This window comes from Salvelinus sp. IW2-2015, linkage group LG20 (assembly GCF_002910315.2).
Source record: "Salvelinus sp. IW2-2015 linkage group LG20, ASM291031v2, whole genome shotgun sequence".
In the NCBI taxonomy this organism is placed as follows: domain Eukaryota; kingdom Metazoa; phylum Chordata; class Actinopteri; order Salmoniformes; family Salmonidae; genus Salvelinus; species Salvelinus sp. IW2-2015.
Genome location: NC_036860.1, coordinates 4,275,421 through 4,282,056, shown reverse-complemented (window position 1 = coordinate 4,282,056; position 6,636 = coordinate 4,275,421). Strand labels below are relative to the sequence as shown.

Here is a 6,636-nt window from a genome sequence, read left to right as displayed (position 1 = left end):
GTGCGAGCAAGGAGGCCTACAAACCTGACTCAGTTACACCAGCTCTGTCAGTAGGAATGGGCCAAAATTGACCCAACTATTTGTGGGAAGCTTGTGGAAGGCTACCCGAAACATTTGACCCAAGTTAAACAATGTAAAGGCAATGCTACCAAATACTAATTGAGTGTATGTAAACTTCTGACCCATTGGGAATGTGATCAAAGAAATAAAGCTGAAATAAATCATTCTCTCTGCTATTATTCTGACATTTCACATTCTTAAAATAAAGTGGTATCGTAACTGACCTAAGACAGGAATTTTTTACTAGGATTAAATGTCAAGAATTGTGAAAAACTGAGTTTAAATGTATTTGGCTCAGGTGTATATAAACTTCTGACTTCAACTGTGTATTTTGGTCACTCATAAGGCTTTTTTAAATGGGAATCAGGATGACTGTGCGTGAATTGTGTCAATCTCATAGACTGTCAGTTCTTGCATTCTCAGTTCTGCTTATGAATTTGGTGGTTACATTCCCACCTCATACCTTTACATTTACCAAACAAAGTGGCAGTGTTAGGCTGTTTATTGAAATGGTAGATTGAGCCTTTAAGTGTATGATATTTTTCAACAGGTACTTCATGCGGGCTATCGTCTGGAACACGACTGATGTCATACTAGATGAGACCAGCATCACCGGAGAGAATATGAGTGACATTTACGTCAAAGGGTACGGCAGAGCATGATTGGCTACTCAGTGGTACAGTATTGAGTGATTGGCTACTCATACGGATCATACTGTATTGCTGAGCAAGCAAGGGTAGTGAACCCTACATTTTAAGTGTGCAAAAAAGAAGTGAAAACCARGTGCACAGCTGTCCATATACTTTAGATCTAGGTTCTGGTTCTAGCAGGAAAACATAGGTGTCCAAAACAAATGTAAAAAAAATACWCACAAGTAAAGACACAACCAACTTTGACTTCATAATTATGTTGAAATGTTTTCATTGCAGAGTGCATGAGAGTGTACCCCATTGCCGACTCGATTGGTGGCATACAGTAAACAGGGAATTGATAGAGAAATAYTGATGTATGGTCAATCGAGTAAATAGGCGCAAGAGCAGTGGTGTCAAACTCATTTTGCCTTGGAGGCCGCATTCGGTGTTCAACGAGGTCTGAAGGGACGCACTGAATATTTGTTACAATTCCTCGCCGTCAAAATTTGCAAAAAATGGTGCTCTATCCATTGTTTTGGGAATTTCCGATGCTCCCTGACTGTCTAGCTTTCATTTTGGGTGATTATTAGCGAGCTGGAAACAATCAAGAAACTGTATGAATGAGGTCCATTATCATTATACACTGTTTCCATTTGTTTAGTCATTTAAAGTATATTTATTTACAGATGGATGCCAGGTATGGAGAGGACAAGCAGAAGACAGACGTCCATTACAGATCCCTGATGGTGATGGCAACTTCAACTGGCGGTTCGTCTTTGGCTTTGACTACCTGCCCGCAGAGCAACTGTGCCTCGTTTCCAGGAAAGTGCGTTTGAAGAGATTTATTGTCTTATTTATTGCCTCTATTTAGCAGACACTTTTATCCAAAGTGACTTAGTCATGTGTGTTGTGCATACATTTTATGTATGCGTGGTACCAGGAATCAAACCCACTATTCTGGTGTTGCAAGCGCCATGCCCTACCAACTGACACATTCTCTTTTACAGTTATGACCTAAAGTGAAACATTTTGAAAAATTAAGTAAAAGTTTGACCGTAAATATTAGTTTCAGAAACGTATATGTTAGTTTCAGAAACGTATATGTTGGGCAGATGTTGAGCTCCAGACTTACATCCAAATGTGTTTGTTTGGTTTGTTGTCAGGAGCATTTTTGGAATCTGGACCAAACCGAGTTTCGGACCCCCCCAAAGTTGATCGTCCAGATTTGGGACAATGACAAATTCTCACTGGATGACTARCTGGGTAAGATACATMTATTTCCTCTGATCTAAACTAACTGATACAAAGTGTTTCTCTTTTTCTCATCACRGGATGTCTCCAAAAATCTGACTGACTGACTGGTTAACTCATTGAATTKATMTATGTTTATTGTCCATSAAYACAATAACAAGAAACATCCATCAGCATTTGAAAACCAATCTTATTTCAACCCAGGTCTGCAGTACATAACATATAACGGTGAATAGGAAATGTGGGAAGGAAACAGTGATATAAAGGGATTGCTAATGTAGTTTMTGTTGTATTTGGGACACAGGCACAGTTGAGCTGGACCTGCTTCATCTGATCCCCCCTGCCAAGACCCCTGAGAAATGCAGTCTGAAAATGTTACCAGGGGTTACAGGCTCCACACCTTCCAAACAACCACCGCCCAACTCTCTGTTCTCCCAGAAGTCTGTGCGGGGCTGGTGGCCCTGTATGATCGAGCAGGATGGGAAGCACATCCTGGGTGTAAGTCCTGTTGTAGTGAAACTGAGAGAGAAAATGGCAAATTCTAAGTTAATTTTCCCATTTTGCCATGAATACAGAAAATATTGCAATTCTACATATTCTGCCATGGGGCGGAGAGTATATTTTGTCGTTTTAAAGCTAATTTACTGCAGTTCTACAAATTGTTCCATTACTTATGCCATGTTCATACGATACCTGGATTAGAGCGACTAACAATTGTCATTTAGCAAACGTTTTTAACCAGAGCGACTTACAGGAGCTCAGCTCAAGGGCACGTCAGATTTTTCGCCTAGTCAGCTCTGGTATTTGAAACAGCGACCTTTCGGATACTGGCCCCTCTCTTAACCGCTAGACTACCTTTGTGCCCCCAAAATCAATGGAGGAACACTACCAAATAAAAAAATTGCACCTTGTGTTTTCTACTATTTTAATTCTCAACAGTAAGTTGAGACCCTGACACCGACCTAGCGTCCGCTTATGTTGATTATCGGTAGGGCCGGCCCTGCGGGCAACACACACGCTTGGACAGGACGCACCACACACACCAACCTTTCCCTTTGGGAATTTACTGTAACTGTGGTATGTGGTTGTCGTACCTAGCTACCTTAAGATGAATGAAAGCCTCTCTGGATAAGACTGATGTAAATGTAAWATAAGTTAATACAGATTTCCTCAAAATAKATTCTTATAGTGGATCAGGTGTCATTGTGGATGAATTTATAGCCAGAAATGCCTGCTCATAGGTGACAGTATTTAGTCACTTTGATCCTTTGCACAGTATTGATAAACATAATGACGAGAAATGGATGTCTGAAATCGCAAGCTTTAGGGCTAAATGTGTTTATAGATCACATAGAAGATGGATGAGAAAGTCTGTGGCGTGTTTATGACTGTCTCTGTATTCTCATAGGGGAAAGTGGAGATGACCCTGGAAATAGTGGAAGAGAGGGAGGTAGAAGAGAGGCCTGCTGGGAAGGGCCGGGACGAACCCAACATGAACCCCAAACTAGACTTTCCCAAGTAAGTCACCTTTCAACCATGTATGACAATAACATTGTAGCTTATACATTGTAAGTAGAATGTTTTAACATACAAACTACATAGCGCTATAACATTCAGTAACAACATGGCACCCAATAAGAGTCTACATTTCAAACTGGGCTTGCCTAGGCCTACCCCCTAAAAAYAAAWTGTTTTGTTGTTTCTCTCTCCATACAGTCGCCCCGACACTTCCTTCTTCTGGTTCACCAGTCCATGCAAGACCATGAAGTTCATCATTTGGCGCAGATTCAAATGGACCTTCATTGGTTTGATAGTCCTCCTGCTTGTGCTCTTGTTCCTTGGGATCCTGCTGTACTCCCTACCAGTAAGATATATGTCCTTGTAATCTATAATACGAATATATCTATGCCACTTAGAAGACACTTTCATCCATAGCAACTATAGTGAGTACATTGTGCATACATTTGTTGTGTTTGTATGTGATTCACTCATATAGTGTAAACAGGCAACGTGCATCATTCCTTTGATATGCTGAATTGCAACATAATATGGTAAAATTAAGCATAACTGCATTTATTTGATCTGATAATAGAGTGCAATATTGCAATAATTCCACTCCGCGAATGCATCCTGCATATGAATATAACAGAGGATTTAACCTTACTTTAAATAAAAGTCAAAGATGTGTTTTATTAATTAAATATTTTCTCTTTCCTCTCCAGAACTACATCTCAATGAAAATTGTGAAGCCTTTCTCTTAGGAGTTACTCTACGGGGCAGCTGAGTACTATGCCTGTCTTCGTCCAAGGGATAAGGCGACAGAAGTCTTGACACTCAGGCCCTCACAAACTCTATGCAATGTATTCCTATCAGCGTTGTCTTCAGAGTTGCATGCATTATTTACATTTTTACACTATCAATCAAGGGTACACTTCACTTGCATTAAATACTGTAGCTACACAGCCCTTTTAATTGTACTGTACTTGTACTGTTCTTACCTGTCTGTCTTTCCTTGAAATACCAAAAGTGAAAGGAAAGGGGATACCTAGTTAGTCGCACAACTGAATGCATTCAACCGATAATGTGTCTWCTGCATTTAATCAAATGCTATTTTGTATGCATGCTTTACTAAACCTAATATAGAGACTATATTACTAACTACTAACAACAAACACTGTTGTTGTGACTTCAAACAATGTCCCAACATTCTAATAAGCCACTTCCTTAGTGAGAAGGCCCCAGCGCATTTCCAAGAAAGGGCATGAGATAATTTCTTGGTTGCAACAAAAATCCCATTTAATTTACTCACAGAATGTCTAGGTATGTCYTACAGTCCGGGTAAATCCAGGTATGTCACACAATAAATGTACATGGTTTCCATGTAAGCATAGACAGTTTTAGTATAAATATTAATTGGGATCTAACTCAAAAAGGTACACAAAATGATTAAGGTAAAATAGATGATTGTCTTGAAATCAAAAGTTTAAATCCAAAYGTATTAATCCACAAATGAAACAGTATTAATCACTCTAGTTTTTGGAAGCATTTTTCTAGCAGGCTTCTATCCCCTGTTCTAATTCGGTTCCACCATAGAGGTAAAAAGAAGGCTCATCATTGTATCTGTTCTATAATGGCTTCTGAGACGGGYTGGGCAGTGCAATTGAGGGCTATCTCCATTTTAAAGTAACTGTCCAGTGATACTCTCACTTTTAAAATGTAATGTTCTGATAACTCATACCCAAATAATGGTGTTGGCTCATCCTATACTCTTTTGTGGCCAAGCAGAAATTGGAGAAAAAACACTTTAAAATCCCAACCTCAAACGTGTGTCTCAACCAGAAAAACATGCTTGCTATTTCATCATAGAGGATGATGACATCCTCCTGAGGAGGATGAGCTGGCCAATCAGCGGTCTACTCGCATTAATATTGGACAGTTACTTTAAAGTAGTCCATTTCTTCTTATTCAACTTTTATGAGTCAGTAAACAAACTAAAAGGGTGCATACTGCCACCTGGAGTGTGTTATCTGAACAGGTTTTAAGCCAAGGTTGGGGATTTACTGCCACCTGCAGTTCTGGAATGTTTCCTCAGGAGTATAATTCATTGGCTGATCCCTCTTGATTACCTGGATGGAATTATGTGATCCTTCCTTAATTTAACCCATAGGAAGTCCCAAACAGTTGACTACTTTAAAATGGTGAAAGCCCTCAATGGCAATGTTCATGCTGAAACAGGTTCTATCCATTCAGAGTCCTCTTTCTACATGTATGGGTTCCACTGATGCATCTTAGCTTTAACCCATTATATTTCCATATAAACAGTTTCCATACTGTGAATAATAACTTTAACATATTGTCTTTTCACATACAAAATGGCTCTAACAACTGTTGTGTTAAAATTTCATTTATAMCAATAGGCTTTTCTATGTTTTAATAAAGAACAATGATTATGTACAAACGTGGCGGTTGCGGATTTACTGTAAATGTTTCTCTCCACACTTATCCTGAAGGCAGCGTTTTAGATCACTTACTGACACCTGGCTGGTGTAGCGGTAGTTCCGCAGCCCTGCGGCACACATGGCTAAAAGTGTCCATTTCAGCAAACTCAAGTCAGGCAAAGCACATTAAGTTGTATAATTTGTATTGGGGATTCTACAGAAGTGGTTCAAATTGCTGTCCCCAATCAAAGTACTATTAAAAAAAACAGATAAGTTTTCAAACGCTGATTTATTTACTTTGAAATGTATTTATATCKTAATATATTCTAATTAATTCCAAGTCAATTACAAACATTGTTAAATTAATATAGTACAAAGTCATTGTTTAAATACCCATTCCTATTGAGAGGTGGCTGTCCCACACCCTGACTCCTAAAATTCATGTTTGAAAATAAAGCAATTAAAGATTTTTGTAACACTTTTATCAAATCTTGAGTTAGTTAGTATTATTACATTGAAAGATACTGATCTAATTAGTACACTCTTAGAAAAAAGGGTTCCAAAGAGGTTATTTGCGGAGGGACAGGGTTGTACCAAGAACCATTTACATCTGAAGAACCCTTTTTGGAAGACAAGGGTTCATTATAAGGCAAAAGGTTCTACCTAGAACCTTTTTAATCCTAAGAACCGCTTTTCGAATGAAAGTGTTCTTTAATGATTTTTTGGTAGGAAAGCATTCTTTGGAAGGCAAGAGC

The 6,636-nt window shown here is 38.9% G+C and overlaps 1 pseudogene; it reads left to right on the top strand.

Moving 5' to 3' along the window:
• LOC111981279 (myoferlin-like) overlaps window positions 1-6,370 on the top strand; it is a 73,790-nt pseudogene extending 67,420 nt beyond the window's left edge.
• Window positions 6,371-6,636: the final 266 nt, after the last annotated feature.